Source organism: Balaenoptera borealis, assembly GCF_965194805.1.
Source record: "Balaenoptera borealis genome assembly, chromosome: 11".
Classification (NCBI taxonomy): domain Eukaryota; kingdom Metazoa; phylum Chordata; class Mammalia; order Artiodactyla; family Balaenopteridae; genus Balaenoptera; species Balaenoptera borealis.
Genome location: NC_138868.1, coordinates 83059309 through 83076067, shown reverse-complemented (window position 1 = coordinate 83076067; position 16759 = coordinate 83059309). Strand labels below are relative to the sequence as shown.

The window sequence follows — 16759 nt, the reverse complement described above, 5'->3', positions numbered from 1 at the left end:
ATTGTAGAAGAAATTCTCTGTGAGAATTTATTTTAACATGTTACACAGCCTGCAAATAGGAGTGGTTTACACATTGCTATCCAAATTCTAGGAGGACAAAGTTTTTCACATCTCATCTCCAGTGCAAATTCTGGGGGAAAGAGGAAAAGCACAGATTATCACCAGATCACTATTGGTTAAATTCTGTAGTAACCTATGTAAATCTAATCTTACCTGTGTCCTAAAAAGTGACCAGTTAGTACATAGCAAGGATATATATGTTGTAATCATGACTTGTAGTTCTGATGATTGAAATTTAATGGAAATAGGTTATAGGAAATTAATAGAGTATTGTGAAGCTTATTAAAAAAGAAAACTAAGATGTTCAGGGAAATTCAATTTTTTCATGTGTTAAACATATCTTAGTGTTGCAAAATGCACTGTAAAACATTTAACTCGGACACATTCATTAAATTGCATTTGTTTGCCTCATCAAACAGTAGATGGTGAGTCACTGTGCGAAAAGTAACATGCATTACCTTTACTAAATAGAGTTATTTCATCATTTCAGACAATTGTTTTGAATGTGCTATTGAAATTTTTATTTTCAGTGTGGAAGAAAAATAAGCACACAAAAACTTCCTTGGAGTTCTAGCCTTAGTTACTTGCTAACATTTCAAGGTTATCCTATCTCTTGTCAACAACTGGTTATTGACCCCTGATGCATACACAAGGAAAGCTCTGAAATCACATTTGTGGCAACTAATCTATTTTTTTTAACCATGAAATCAAGAGCCTTAATCACATTAATGATGCCTGACCATTCTGTTTCAATTCCAGGGCTGTCTAGTGAAACTAATGAACTGTCTTGGTGGCTCCAAAGCAGAACCAGGGTCTCACAGGCCAGTTGTGAATTATGAGTACATTTCTTTCTATTGCCCATAAATCTTTTCTAGTTTTATATTCACAGTAGCTTAAAACACCTAAATCTACATCATTGACTGTGTAGCAGTGCTCTGCATGTTTGGTATTAATAGTCGAGTTAAGTATATCCCTTATATTTAAAAAATTCATTTTCAGTACAGTCCAACCTTAATTACCATAAATCAGACCTTATCTGGTGACAAGGTTGATAAATGTCAACACCTTTTTTTTTTCCTGTGTGTGTCATACTAACTTTCACACTGCATCATGAAATAGTGTTCTGGAGAGAAATGGACCTAGAGTTAAATACTATAACATCAAGTTTGAAAGGTAATATTGGTTTTGACATGAGACCATTGCATGACTGGAGCTGAATAATAAAGTCAGTGCCAAAGAATGGGTGTGGAGAAGTTGATTTGGCCATTATGTGTATGGAAGTAAGACTTTGATTACAAATAGAATTTCTCAGGAAGGTGATGCAAAAAAAAAGCTTGGTTTTAACATAGAGATTGGGGAAATGCCTGTAAAAGAAACAAAGGAAGGGGAAAAAATTCAGTTGAAGGTCAGCAGGACTTACTTAACTGAAAGAAAGGCAATTGATGTAGATGCAAATGGAGATGAAAGACGCAGAAGTAGTGAGGGCCTTTCATGAGGCAGCCATTTAAATATGTCAGAAGCAAGATGAGTGACAAGGAGGAGGCAAGTATTAAATTAAATGAAAATCGATGAAAACAAAGGGTTTGGATTCAAGTTCTAAAGATTCAAGGGAAACCTGAGAAAGGTGTTACACAGAATGGTAACTAGCTCATGCTTAACTCTGCTGAGTGAAGAAGAGGCAGATGGAATGAAAGTAAGTTGTAATGGCACATATGCAACACTGACCTGACTGCACTGTACAATTTGCTGTGTCTCTTATTTTTCTCTATGGTGCCATTGACTAGCTGAGGAATCTTTGCCTTAGTAATATTTGAATGTATTCTCCAACCTTCTACTCCCACACACACATTCTGGTTTTTGGCTGGAAGAGTCATTCAAATACAAATCACCTTTGTTTACTAAATCCAATTTTCTCTAGCTCTAGCAATTTATAGGAGTTTTTTGCTAAGTTCATTCATTGTCTTTAATAAATCCTTGAAAGTAGAGTTACAGCTGTGACAAGGATGCCTGATATAACCTCTAACCATTCTGATGTAAACTTTCCCAGGAAGGAGAAGACCAGGCTAATATAATGCAGAGATAGTGTAAAATGGTAGCTCCAATAGAGCACCAGTACTAAGATTTCCCTAAAATACAATCATATTTGTAACAATGGTCATTTATTTAATATATCAATAATAATAATAATGATGACAGTAACAATAGCCTCTATTTTGCTATGAACATTTGTTATATGCCAGGAATTCTAATATGTGCTTTGCTTATTTTATCCTTTTAAATCTTCTCATCAACCTTATGATTTAAGCATTATTTTCCCAATTCACAGATGAGCACTCTGGAGCTCAGAGAGATTGAAAAACCTACCCAAGGTCACTCTCAGTAATTAGAAGAGTTGTGGCTCTAGTCAGATATGCTCTAGTGCAGAATCCCAGACAACATGGATTTATTTCACTGGATTAAGGGTTGTCTTACCATTTGTTTTTTTGGTATAAAAATACTCTAAGACATGGGGTAATTTTAAAATTCCATAACTCCATAGTTTAAATGAATGCCTCATTTATTTTTAATTCAGAAGACATGGGCCCAAAAGAGTGTGAAAGCATAAGACATTTGTAAAGGAACAATGTGCTTAAATGTTTGCTGAGAGAGAGGAAATGTGTCAGGGGCATGAAAGGAAATTTTCTCCTATATTACACTTTTGTTTAACCTTGTTCCTGACTGGAAGAGTTTAAGATTAATTCATTTCAACAAGATGTGCAGTTTCATGAGGGGATAAAAGATCTCCAGTAGAGCCCCAGTCATGAAATTTCCCCAAAATATAATAATAGTACTAATGATCATTTATTTGTTTGATATATTCTTAATAACAACAATAACAGTCTTATTTTGAGTTGAACATTTATTATATATGAGGGATTCTAATATGTGCTTTTCTTATTTTATCCATTGAAATCCTTCCTGCAACCCTTTGATAAAAACTGACAAATATTTCCAGGAAGTCTGTGTTCCTAGACACTAATGGATCAGTGCCACAAGTGATGGTATGAGTTCTGCTTCCAAATAAAGTTTGGGACTTCAAGAGAATGAAAATAATAGGAAGTAATGAATGACAATAAAGGCCTTGAGTAAAAACAGGATTGAAATTAAGACCATGGGTTAAGCTTAGATAAATATTAAAGTCCTGTTCAGATGTGAGAAATTAATTGCTTTTCATGTTTCTAAAGTAGGCTCTTATAGTTTTAAGTCAAGATAACTGTATGCAAATATGTCAGATTAAAATCTAAAGGCACTTATTTATATTTCCACCAACAACAGTATACAAGTGTTTCCTTTTCTCCATACCCTCATCAGCACTTATTATCTCTTGTCTTTTTGATGAGTACCATCCTAAAACGTGTGAGATGATAACTCATTGTGGTTTTGATTTTCATTTCCCTAATGATTAGTGATGTTGAGCATAGTTTTATATACCTTTCAGTCACTTGTACATCTTTAGAAAAATATCCATTCAGGTTCTTTGCCTGTTTTTTAAATTGGGTTATGTGTGTGTGTGTGTGTGTGTGTGTGTGTGTGTATTGTATCAGTTTCTTATATTTTTGAATATTAACCCCTTGTCAGATATATGATTTACAGATATATTCTCCTATTTTGTGTTGGTGGGAATGTAAATTGGTACAGCCACTATGGAAATCAGTATGGAGTTTCCTTAAAGTATTAAAAATAGAACTATCACATGATTCAGCAATCCCACGTGTGGGTATGTATCCAAAGGAAATGATATTAGTATCTTGAAGAGATATGTGCACTCCCATGCTCATTGCAGTTATTAACTATAGCCAAGATATAGGAAAAAAACTGTCTCCATTGATGGATAAATAGATAAAGAAAATATGATGTATGGAATATTATTCAGCCTAAAAAAAAGGAAATTCTGCTAATTGAGACAACATGGATGAACCTGGAGGACATTATGCTAAGTGAAATAATCCAACCAAAGAAAGGCAAATACCATATTATCTCACTTATATGTGGAATCTAAAAATATTGAACTAGTAGAATGGTGGTTTCTTGGGGCTGGGAGTGGGGTGGGGGATCAATGGGAAGATGTTGGCCAAAGGGTACAAACTTTCAGTTATAAGATGAATAAATTCAGGGATCTAATGTAAACATGGTGATTATAGTTACTAATACTATATTATATAATTGAAATTTGCTATGGGAGTAGATCTTAAGTGTTCTCACTGCACACATGCACACACATAAATGGTAACTACATAAGGTGAAAAGGTGGGGATAAAAAGCTAAAAGCACTAGAACTGGGATTGCTAGTCCAAGAGGTAGTTGCTTTAAAGGGAAACCAGGGAACCAGAAAAGAGTCAGAACTTTGCATATCTGTGAGTGAGGGGGCTGGTCAAGTAATTAATATAACAATGTTAATGAGTCCCTACCATAATCTGTGCAGCCCTTGAAGGAAGAGATATATGTCATGATTCTTTCCCAAGAGGGTCAACAGTCTAACGGTGGCAGAGGTCACATAGAGAGATAATTTAAATATAAAATGGCAATATTTAAGGTACTTTTGGAGCACAAGAACTGTTCTTATTCTGGACTGATAGGAAAGATTTCCTGGAGGAAGCATGATGCCTGAACTAAGTCTTGAAATAGGAGAAAGAATTAGCTTGTAAAGAAAACTAAGGTCTTTCATCTCTAGCAATATGGCAAATGACTTAGCATCTTCCAAACGAAAGAACTAAAATGCTCAATATAATATTCTAAACCTTTTAAAATGCATTTCTGATCTGACATTGCAAGAAAGGATGTTTTCTTTATGGAGCTCATAAAGTGAAAGCAAAAATACTACTGTTAGTAGTGCATATCAAAACCATCTTTCCAACGAAAAGTTTCTGCCACACTGTGGAAACCTTGAGCTTCAGGGAATAGTACTTAAAGCTTACTCTCTGCTAAAGATGGAGCATCTTAGAAAAGACTTTTATAGAAAGGTGGGACCTCAAGGGACCAGTCTCAGTGTAAAATTAAATACTAAATAAACTCCCTACTAAGAGGGAATAGTAAACAAATGAACTGGAGATTGATATTGGGTAGGTGGGAGGAAATAGTCTCTCCTGATAAATTTTTATGAGCCAGGTAACCCCTGATTTATGTCTGAAATCATAGTAATTGTTTGGTCTGGAAAATATGAAGCAGATAATTGAATTTAAAACGGTCTGTAGACGATAGGCTTTCAAATAAACTCATAGCATCAACAAAAGCATAAAAATGTCCCGCAGATGCAATTCCAATGAGAATATGCTGCTGACAATAAAAAGTTACATAGTACATATTGAAATAATGCCCCTGGAATGAGACCCACAAAAGTTTCAGAAAATATGTTGGGTTAACATATATTTCAACTGGAATTATCAGGTGGCAAAGAATACAATATATTTACATTAAATACATTTCAGGAAATGAAGAGCATAATAAAAATAAAAGCAAGGAACAAAAAACTACAAAGAATAATAGAGTTAAATATAACAAAATAAGACTTGTAGAAATATTATAAATACATGTGTGTGCACAATATATTATACACCTAACTGAATTTTAAAACTCAAAGATAGACTAAATTCCAGAGTTTAATAGAGAACTTTAAGACAGAAAATACATTTTAAGAATTATCCAGAATGCAGAGAGATGAAGATACAACAGAGTGCTTAAAAGTCAGGGACGAGAGAGTGAGAAGTTACACCATATAGCTTTTCAGAGTCCCAGAAGAAGACAAGAATAAAAATGGAGAGAAGCAACACTTGAAGTGAAACAATCAAAAATCTAAGAAGCTCCGTATATCTCAACAGATTAGTGAAGAGTGAAGAGAAATCCAACCTGGACCTGTAATATTGAAACTGTACAGCAAGAAGGAAAAATAGCCTGAGAGGAAACAGAAATCACCTCCAAAGTCACCATAATTAACTTTGATGGCTGCTTCTTAACAGCACCAATGGAAACCAGAAGACAGTGGAGTATCTTCCAAATTCTGAGACAAATGAACACTCAAGAATTCAATATTGAGAGAAGCTATTCTTCAAGAATGAGGATAAAATACTGATACTATAAAGGCAAAACCTGAGAGATCTTACTGTCAGCTGACACTCACAGGATAACATATCAAGGCAGGAATTGGGGAAGAAATAAAATCATCCCATGGGGAAGATCTGTGGTTGATGCCAGAATATTCTGGTGACAAAGATATTGGCAAATGTGTGGGTAAATTTAAACAAACTTGTGAAACAATAATAATACATATGTTTGTAAGAATAAAAGAATAAACCACAAAGCTTGTAAGTAGGGAGTAGGATGAGCATAGTTGAAAACTTTGGAAAACTGTTGTCACTTTCTTAAAAAGTTAAACATGCATCTACCCTATGACTCAGTAATTCCACAACTAGCTATTTATCCAAAAGAAATGGAAACTCTGTGTGCACACACCCCCACGTAGGTTGAACAAAATCATTCAGAGCAGTTTTATTCACAGTAACCAAAACCTGTAAATGGCTCAGATGGCCATGAACAGGAGAATGTATTTTAATAAAACAAAACCCAAAATACAAAATTATAGTACATTCATACAATGGAGTACTACTCATCAATTTAAAGCAATAAACATCTGATACATGGGTACTGATGGATGAGTGAAAAAAGCCCAGTACAAAAGAGAGTCTACCGTATGATTCAATTTATATGAAGTTCTATAACAGATAAAACTAGTCTGTGCTATCTGTAATAGATATCAGATACATGGTTGTTTCAAGGGGTGGAGATGGTTTGACTGAGAAGGTGAACAAAGGATCTTTCAGGAGTGATGGAAGCATTCTATATATTGATTTAATATAGATTATACAGGTGCATTTTCAATATGATCAAATTGTGCATGGAAGACCTGAGCTATTCATTGTATGTAAATTATACATCAATAAAAAGAGACATAGACTACATAGCTTCTCAACAAGTAGAGGGAAAATAGAATGAGAAAATAAAACTACATACTGAGTAATTGCAAAAGAAGGCAAGACAGACAGAAAAAGAAAATTAAAGTGAAAAAGAGGGACAAATAGAAAGTACATAATAGTAAGGAAAAAATCTAAAAATTGACTGAAGTCTCAAAACACAAATGGCAGATCATCACCCGATATATGTTTAGAAAGTGTAGCTATATGGTATTTACTGCTATATATATGGACAATACAGAAAAAGAGAAAGAAAGTTTGAAAGTCAAAGGGTAAAAAAGATATACTAGAAGAAAAACAACTTGGAGATGGTAAGAATGCATTAATATCTGACAAAATAGACAATAAGGCAAAAAACCATACCAGAAATAAAGTAGGGTTCTATAAAATGATACAAAAGATAAATTGAACAGATGTCCATAAAACTCTAAACTACATGAATAGGAAGAATTTCAATCTTTAACATTTTAATTATTTTTATAATTTTTACATATTCATGCAGTAGTTTGGTCAGGCATGGGTAATGTATCCACCCTTATATTGGCTAGAAGTGCTGTAATTAAAGAGAGGAATGAGAGCTATTTATGGAGTTGGAGTAGATAGCTCTGTTGGAGTGTATTTCCTTTCCCAGGTAAGAAAAGGGAAGATTTATCTCAGGTTATCTGATTGGTACTGGTAACCTTTAATCATGTTAAGTTTTACAGGTGTCAGAAGGATAGTAAATTCATTTCTGCACATTTAAATTTACTTTGAGAATTTCAGGTAAAATATTCAAAATTACCTGGTTATATGGGTATGGAGTTAAGCACGGAGGATAAGATTGGAGTTCCAACATTGTTAGCCTTCAATATAGAAGTGTATTTGTAACTGTGAGGTGAGGTGAATTAAGAGAAAGTCATGACAAACAATTATGGCCAGCACAACAATTACATGAAATAAATGCAGTATTATGCTTTAGTGTGATAGGTGTATTTCCAGGAGTAGAAAGGAAGTGCATTTATAATTACAGACTCTGAATTTTATTTGAAATTGACCTTGCAAAAATAAAATGATTTACACACAACTTTTAGTTACATTCTTTTCTTAAAGTAAAACTCTATAATTTCCTTTTGCCAGAGTTTGTGGTTTGTCACAAGTCTCTGGATAATTTGTGTTTATTTTTAAAACATCCATACCACATTCCCACTCACTTGTTCAATAAAGAATTTGAGGCAAGTAAATCCTCAATTTTATTTTGAATCTTACACAAACAGATTTCAAATTAATGATTTCAAATTTGCAAATAAAATGAAATTTCTTATTCAGTAAAAATTAGGACTCAGTGTTGCTCCTTAAAATTTGATTTAAAAACAAGAACAAAATGATTTTACTGTAACACAAGCTTTGATTAGATGATAAAATTGACCTTATAGGCTCCTTATTATTTCTAGCATCCTTCATTTCTAGCATCTCTGTGATTGGATTTTTAGCCCTGAACTGTGTTTTGTACATGGATCGCCTCTGTCATTGCTGTTTTAACCAAAGGACTTTTCAAACCTTCAGTGAGTGTGATATTCATTCTATTTTTTTCTGATTAAAAAGAAACATGGACAATATAAGACATTAAGTTTTGGAGAAAAAAACAGCTTTCATTTCGCAGTACTGTATCATAATTGTAATATACCACCAAAAATGAGATTGTCCAGGACTCAATCTTTTAACAAGTGGGCAGAAGGTAATACTGGTCCTCATAGTATGTAACTTTCAAATCTCTTCTCAAAATAGGTTCTTCTTTAAAAATAAATCACAAAACTTAGTTGAGAGTGTTGCAGTGTGTAGAAGTAGCAATTAGTGTTAGAAACATACAAAGCTAAAATACCACCTTTCCAAAGCTTTTAGTGTAAAGGACCATGTAACAGCTAAGGCATTTCTGTAGGAAAACTGCATTTGTTTGTGGTTCCTCCTTACTTTTAGACTCACCTAGTTGGAAAAAAAATTAATACAAAACAGATAACAACCAGAACTTCTGAATTTGCATTAATGCGTGCAATTTTGAACTCAGAAAATGCTATGCAATGTAAATGTTAGGCTGAATTTTTTTTTTTTTTTTTTGGCTGCACTGTGCTGCTGCATGTGGGATCTTAGTTCCCCAACCAGGGATTGAACCTGCGCCCCCTACAGTGGAAGCACGGAGTCTTAACCACTGGACTGCCAGGGAAGTCCCGGCTGAATTTTAATGCTTCCCTGAAGACATCATAATTACCATAACAATAGTAGTATCCATTACCTCAAATTTAGTAATATATTAATTCAAGTTTGAAAATAAATATTAGATATTTCCAGGCTTAGAATAATTTCTTTTTATACCTCTATCTTCTCATAAGTAATTTTAAAACATCAGTTTATATTTTGAATTTCTTTCACACTTACTCCTTTAAAAAATCTGACATGGTATAAGGTAGCAATAATATTTTGACTATTAAGTATTTCTTAACATAAAGTTTCAATATGGTTTTAAAATGTTAAATTTTTTAATATAGATCTTTTATTCTCTGGAGTATTTAGGATGCAGGTACCATGCTGTTTTTGGTCATGTATGGTAAAGTGCTGGACATAGAATGATTACTATCCATGTCTGCAACTTATCTGTGTACAAGCAAGGTTTGTAATTGAGGGGGCTCCTCTTTCCTTCCATTGTAAAGTGAGACACTACATTTCCCCCTTTACATGTAGTTATAATTTTTCTACTAAAGATCCTATTATCCGTTGTAGTACACGGTAGCCTACAGGATTGATGATGTGCAAGACCGAAAGGGCTAACACATAGCTCAAGGTTACCAGTCTGTGTGGCTCCAAGGTAGTTGCTGAAGGAACTCTTTTACTATTACCATTATTATTGTTTTGTTTTATTATTGAAATATAGTTGACATACAATATTAGGTTAGTTTTAGGTGTACTACATAATGATTTGACATTTACCTAAATTATAAAATGATCACCATGATAAGTCTAGTAACCATCTGTCTCTGTAAAAACTTATTACAATATTATCGACCTATTCCTTATGCTATATATTATATTCTCCTGACTTATTTATTATGTAACTGGAGGTCTATACCTCTTAACACACTTCACCTATTTTGCCTACACCCCCAAACCCTCCCTTCAGGCAATCACCCATTTGTTCTCTGTATCTATGAGTCTCTTTTACTTTGTTTTCTTTCTTTGTTTTGTGTTTTAGATCACACATATAAGTGAGATCATGCAGTATTTGTCTGTCTCTGTCCAACTCATTTCACTTAGGCTAATACCCTCTAGGTCCCTCCATGTTGTTGCAAATGGCAGGATTTCATACTTTTTATAACTAAGTAATATTCCATTGTATGCATCCATTTGCCTATCAATGGATAAAAAGGTTGCTTACATATCTTGGATATTGCAAATAATTCTGCAATGAACATTGGAGTGCATATGTCTTTTCAAATTAGTGTTTTTGTTTTTCAAGTAAATATCCAGAAGTGCAATTGCTGGATCATATGGCAGTTCTCTTCTTAGTTTTTGAGAAACATCTATATTGTTTTCTAGAGCTGTTGAACCAAATTGCAATCCCACCAACAGTTCTTGAGGGTTCTTCCTTTTCTCCACATTCTGCCAACACTCACTATTTATTGACTTTTTGATGACAGCCATTCTGACAGGTGAGAGGTAGTATCACATTGTAGTTTTTCATTTCCCTTATGATTAGTGAGTTGAGCATATTTTCAAATGTCTGTTGGCCATCTGTGTGTCTTGTTTGGAAACATATCTATTCATGTCCTCCACCCCGTTTAATGAGATTTTTGATTTTGAGCTGTATGAGTCCTTTCTATATTTTGGATATTATCCCCTTATAAGGTATATTGTTTGTAAATGTCTTCTCCCATTCAGTAGGTGGCATTTTCATTTTGTTGATAGTTTACTTCACTGTGGGAAAGCTTTTTAGTTTGATGAAGTCCAATTTGTTTATTTTTGCTTTTGCTTTCCTTGCCAGAAGAGACAGACCCAAGAAAGTATTGTTAAAACAAATGTCGAAGAGTGTACTGCTTATGTTTCCTTCTAGGAGTTTTCAGGTTTTACAATTAAGTCTTCAATTCACTTTGAGTTTATGGGGTGAGAAAGTGATCCAGTTTGTTTCTTTTACATGTAGCTGTCCAGTATTCCCAAGGTCATTTATTGAAGAGTCTATCTTTTCCCGCCTGTATATTCTTGCCTACTTTGTCATAGATTAATTGACCATAAAATATGTGTTTATTTCTGGAATCTCTATTCTGTTCCATTGATCCATATGTCTTTTTGGTGTCAGTATCATACTATTTTGATTACTGTAGCTGTATATTATAGTTTGAAATCAGGAAGCATAATACCTCCAGATTTGTTCCTCTCTCTCAAGATTTTCCTGGCTATTCAGGGTTCTTTTGTGCTTCTATACAAATTTTAAGATCATTTTTTCTAGATCTGTGATAATAGTCACTGGTATTTTATAGGGATTTCATTGAAGCTGTAGATTGCCTTAGGTAGTAAGGTCATTTTAACAACATTAATTCTTCCAGTCCATGAGCACAGTGTATTTATACATTTGTTTGTGTCAACTTCAGTTTCTTTCATCAATGTCTTATAGTTTTCTGAGTACAGATCTTTTACCTCCTTGGTTAGATTTATTCCTAGGTATTTTATTCTTCTTGAAGCAACTGTAAATTTGATTGTTTTCTTAATTTCTCTTCTGATGGTCTGTTGTAAGTGTATAGAACTGCAACATATTTCTGTATATGAATTTTTTATCCTACAACTTTACTGAATTTATTTATTAGTTCCAATGGTTATTTGTTGACACCTTTAGGGTTTCTACATATAGTATCCTGTCATCTGCAGATAGTGACTGTTTTACATCTTCCTTTTCAATTTGGGTGCATTTTTTTTTTTTTCTTTTTCTTGTCTGATTACTGTGGCTAGGACTTCCAATACTATGTTGAATAAAACTGGTAAAAGTGGACATCCTTGTCTTTTTCCTGACCTTAGAGGAAATGCATTCAGCATTTACTGTTGAGTATGATGTTGGCTGTAGGTTTGTCATATACGGTCTTTATTATGTTGAGGTATGTTCCTTCTATACTCACTTTGTTGAGAGTTTTTTATTATATATGGATGGTGAATTTTGCCAAAAGATTTTTCTGCAGGTATCGCGATGACAATCTGAGTTTTATTATTCAATTTATTAATGTGGTGTATCATTCTGACTGTTTTCTTTATACTGAGATACTGAACCTTCCTCATGTTGTAAAATCCTTTTAATGTATTGAATCAGAAAATATGCTTAACATGTTTTCAGTCTTCTTAAATTCATTGAGACTTGTTTTGCGATGTGATGTATCCTGCATAATGTTCCATGTTCTCTTGAGAAGCATGTGTATTCTGCTGCTTTTGGATGAAAAGTTCCAAATATACCTATTAATGTCAACTAATAAAATATGTGACTTAAAGCCAGTGTTTTCCTAATTGATTTTCAATCTGGATAATCTGTCCATTGAAGTAAGTGGGGCATTAAAATCCCCTACTCTTCTTGTATTACTGTCAGTTTCTCCCTTTATGTTTGCTAATATTTGCTTTATGTATTTAGTTGCTCCTAGGTTGGGTGTATATATTTTTACAATTCTTATATCTTCTTGTTTGTTTGATCCCTTTATCATTATGTAATGACCTTCTTTGTTTCCTGTTAGTCTTTGTTTTAAAGTCTACTTTGTCTGATATAAGTATTGCTCCCCCAGCTTTTCTTTCATTTCTGTTTGCATGGAATACCTTTTTCCATCCCCTCACTTTCAGTCTGTGTGTGTCTTTGGATCTGAAGTGAGTGTCTTGTAGGCAGCATATTTATGGGTCTTGCTTTTTTTTTTTTTTAATATTCATTCAGTCACTTTATTTCCTTTTTCTGGAACATTTAGTCCATTGACAGTTAAAGGGATTATACAGCCACTATGGAGGATAGTATGACAGTTCCTAAAAAAAATAAAAATAGAGCTACCATATGATCCAGTGATCCCACTCCTTGACATATATTTGGAGAAAACCATAATTCGGAAAGATACATGCACCCCAATGTTCATTGCATCAGTATGTACAATAACTAGGACATGGAAGCAACCTAAATGTCCATCAACAGAGTAATGGATAAAAAAGTTGTGGTATATGTATAAAATGGAATATTACTCAGCCATAAAAAGAATAAAATAATGCCATTTGCAGCAACATGGATAGACCTACAGATTGTCATACTGAGTGAAGTAAGTCAGACAGAGAAAGACAAATATTGTATGATATCATTTATATGAGAAATCTTTAAAAAATGGTACAAATGAACTTATCTACAAAACAGAAATAGAGTTGCAGATGTAGAAAACAAACTTATGGTTACCAGGGGATAAGGGGGGTGGGGAATGAATTGGAAGATTAGGGTTGACATATACACACTACTGTACATGAAATAGATAACTAGGGCTTCCCTGGTGGTGCAGTGGTTGAGAATCTGCCTGCCAATGCAGGGGACACGGGTTCAAGCCCTGGTCTGGGAAGATCCCACATGCCGCGGAGCAACTGGGCCTGTGAGCCACAACTACTGAGCTTGCACGTCTGGAGCCTGTGCTCCGCAACAAGAGAGGCCACGATAGTGAGAGGCCCGTGCACCGTGATGAAGAGTGGCCCCTGCTTGCCACAACTAGAGAAAGCCCTAGTGCAGAAACGAAGACCCAGCACAGCCATAAATAAAATAAATAAACATAGAACCTCCCCCCCCCCAAAAAAATATATAACTAATAAGGGCCCACTGTATAGCACAGAGAACTCTACTTAATATTATGTAATGGCCTGTATTGGAAAAGATTCTAAAAAAAGTGGATATATGCATATGTATAACTGATTCACTTTGTTGTACACCTGAAACTAACACAACATTGTAAATCAACTATACACCAATAAAAATTAAAAAAAAATAAAGAGATTGTAAAGTAAGTATAGGTATGTACTTATTAGCATTTTGTTAATTGTTTTCTGGTTGTTTTTGTAGTTCTTTTTATTCCTTTTTTTCTTGTTTTGTTGTCTTCCTTTGTAATTTAATGACTAATGTTATGTTTAGATTCTTTCCCCTTTTTGTGTGTGTGTGTACCTATTCTAGGTTTTTGTTTGTGGTTATCATAAGGTTCATATATACCAAATATATATCTACATATACCTATATATATGATTCTTTTAAGTTGATATAATCTTAAATTTGAGTTCATTCTAACAACCATGGATTTCTCTCCCTCTCCCAAAGTTAAATTTTTTGACATAATGTTTTACATATTTTTTATTTTGTGTACCCTTTAATACACAAAACATATAATTAATAGATGGTAGTAGATTCAGATAATTTTACTACATTCCTCTACTATGTTTACTGTATGTTTGTCTTTACCTATTATTGTTCCTGTCATATTTTTATATTTCTAGCTGTGGTCTTTTCTGCTTAGAGAATTACCTTTAACATTGCCTGTAAAGCTGGTTTAGCTGTGCTGAGGCCTTTTAGTTTTTGCTTTCTGTAAAACAATTTTCTCTCTTTCAAATGTGAATGATAGCCTTGCTAGGTAGAATATTTTTAGTTGTAGGAGTTTTCCTTTCATCACTTTGAATATATCATATCATTCCCTTCTGGCCTGCAAAGTTTCTGCTGAGAAGTCAGTTGAGAGTCTTATGGGAGTTCCCTTGTACATAATTAGTTGTTTTTTCTTGCTGCTTTTAAGATTCTCTCTTTATCTTTAATTTTTGCCATTTTAGTTTTGATGTGTCTTGATGTAGAACTCTTTAGTTTCATTTTTAGGGGGACTCTCTGTTCTTCCTGGATCTGGAATTCTGTTTTCTTCTCCAGACTAAGGAAGTTTTCAGCTATTATGTCTTCAAATAAATTATCTGCCTCTTCTCTACCTCTTCTCTTTCTGGGACCTTTATAATGTGAATGTTAGTACACTTGGTGTTGCCCCAGAGGCCCCTTAAACTATCCTTACTTTTAAAAATTATTTTTTCTTTTTTTCTATTCAGCATGGGTGATTTATACTATGCTTCAAGTTTGCTGATCTGTTCTTCTGAATCATCTAATCTACCGCTGATTCCTTCTAGTGTATTTTTTATTTCAGTTTTTCTATTCATCAGATCTGTTTGGTTCTTCTTTAAATTTTCTAACTCTTTGTTGAAATTTTCACTCTGTTCATCCTTTCTTCTCTTGGGTTTGGCGAGCATCTTTATGATCATTACCTTGAACTCTTTATCAAGTAAATTGCTTATCTGCACTTCTTTTAGTTCTTCTGAGGTTTTGTCCTATTCCTCCTTTTGGAAAATATTCCTTTGTCTCCTCATTTTGCTTAATTCTCTGTGTTTATTTCTATGTATTAGGTAACTCAGTTAAGTTTCTTGATCTTGGAGAAGTGGTTTTATGTGGGAGATGTCTTATGTGGCCTAGCAGCACACTTCTCTCTGGTCACCAGAGCTATGATCCAGGTGTGTCCCTTATGTGAACTGCATTGGCCCTTCTCTTGTGGGAGGACTGACTACTGTGGGTGCTCTGGTAGGTGGAGCTGGCCATTGGCCCAGTTGGCTGCCAGGCCCTGATTCATGTGGTGGCTGCCAGCCAGCTTGTGCATGGGGCCAAGTCCCAGCATGGCTGTTTGCATAGCTCGGGGTGTCCTGGTGTTGCTGCTAGCCCATCTGAGGGTGGAGTCAGGTCCTGATACAGTTGACTTCATGGCCCAGGGGGTTGTGGGGCTAGTTCCAGCCCTCTGGTGGTCTGATAAGTCTCTGGCACTAATAAGCTAGAGGGAAGACTCCAAAACTGCCTTGTGATCTCCCAGCCTCCTTTGCAGCTGGTGTGATCATGTGACTGGGCTCTGGACCATGGAAGACCAGGAAAGACCAGGGGAGTGTAGATGTGCCTTATCCCACCCTCCTCCACACTTTTGTCTCCTGAGGAGCCAGGACACAGACCTGGCTGTGGCCTGGACTGACCACAAAGATGAGGACGATGCCCCAGGGGACAATGCACACTGAGATGGGTGGAGCCTGAGTCCTGAACAACCTGGTGGGCAGGGAGCCCACCTCACTGTTGGACTTTCATGAGAATCTGAGACTGTAAAGAGAGCTCCATGGACTCAACTGCATGCCCTGAACTCAGGAAAGTCACCTTCAGCATCAGAAGCTCCCGGCGGTAAAGGGGGGCCTGGGTTAGAGGCTGGGTGTACAGAACAAGCTGAAGGGTCCCTTCCTTTCTAGGCAGCTGCCTTCCTGGTATCCCAATCCTGCTTGGGCTGGGGGACCAAGGTGCCTGGAGGGGGCCCAGATGGCAGCAGTCAGACTCCTGCAGCCCTGAGTGAGGTAGAGGAACACAGAGGTCAATAGGGGCAGCCCAGCAGTGGCTGGCAGAGGTAGGGGCTTGTTGTGCCCCCGCCAAATGTCCTGCAACAGGGTGATGTGTCAGCCACAGGGTGTGGAGAGAAACATGTAAACAAAGCCCCAGACCACTTCTGAGACTGAAAGCAAGTCGCTACAAGTACTTGCTGAAAAGATGAATCACAGGAAAAGGAGTGTGGTTCCTGCTTATGGGGACAGATGGAATGAGGAGAAGGGGGGCCTGGGGACCAAAGTTGAGAAAGAGAGAAGGA

At 35.4% G+C, this 16759-nt stretch overlaps 1 long non-coding RNA gene across 1 annotated transcript; it reads left to right on the top strand.

Annotated features, from left to right (window-relative positions):
- The first annotated feature begins 2911 nt into the window (after window positions 1-2911).
- On the top strand, window positions 2912-13851 carry LOC309604972. Its single transcript, XR_014231188.1, has 2 exons — window positions 2912-9126; window positions 9264-13851. It is a non-coding gene; the product is annotated as an uncharacterized lncRNA (long non-coding RNA).
- Window positions 13852-16759: the final 2908 nt, after the last annotated feature.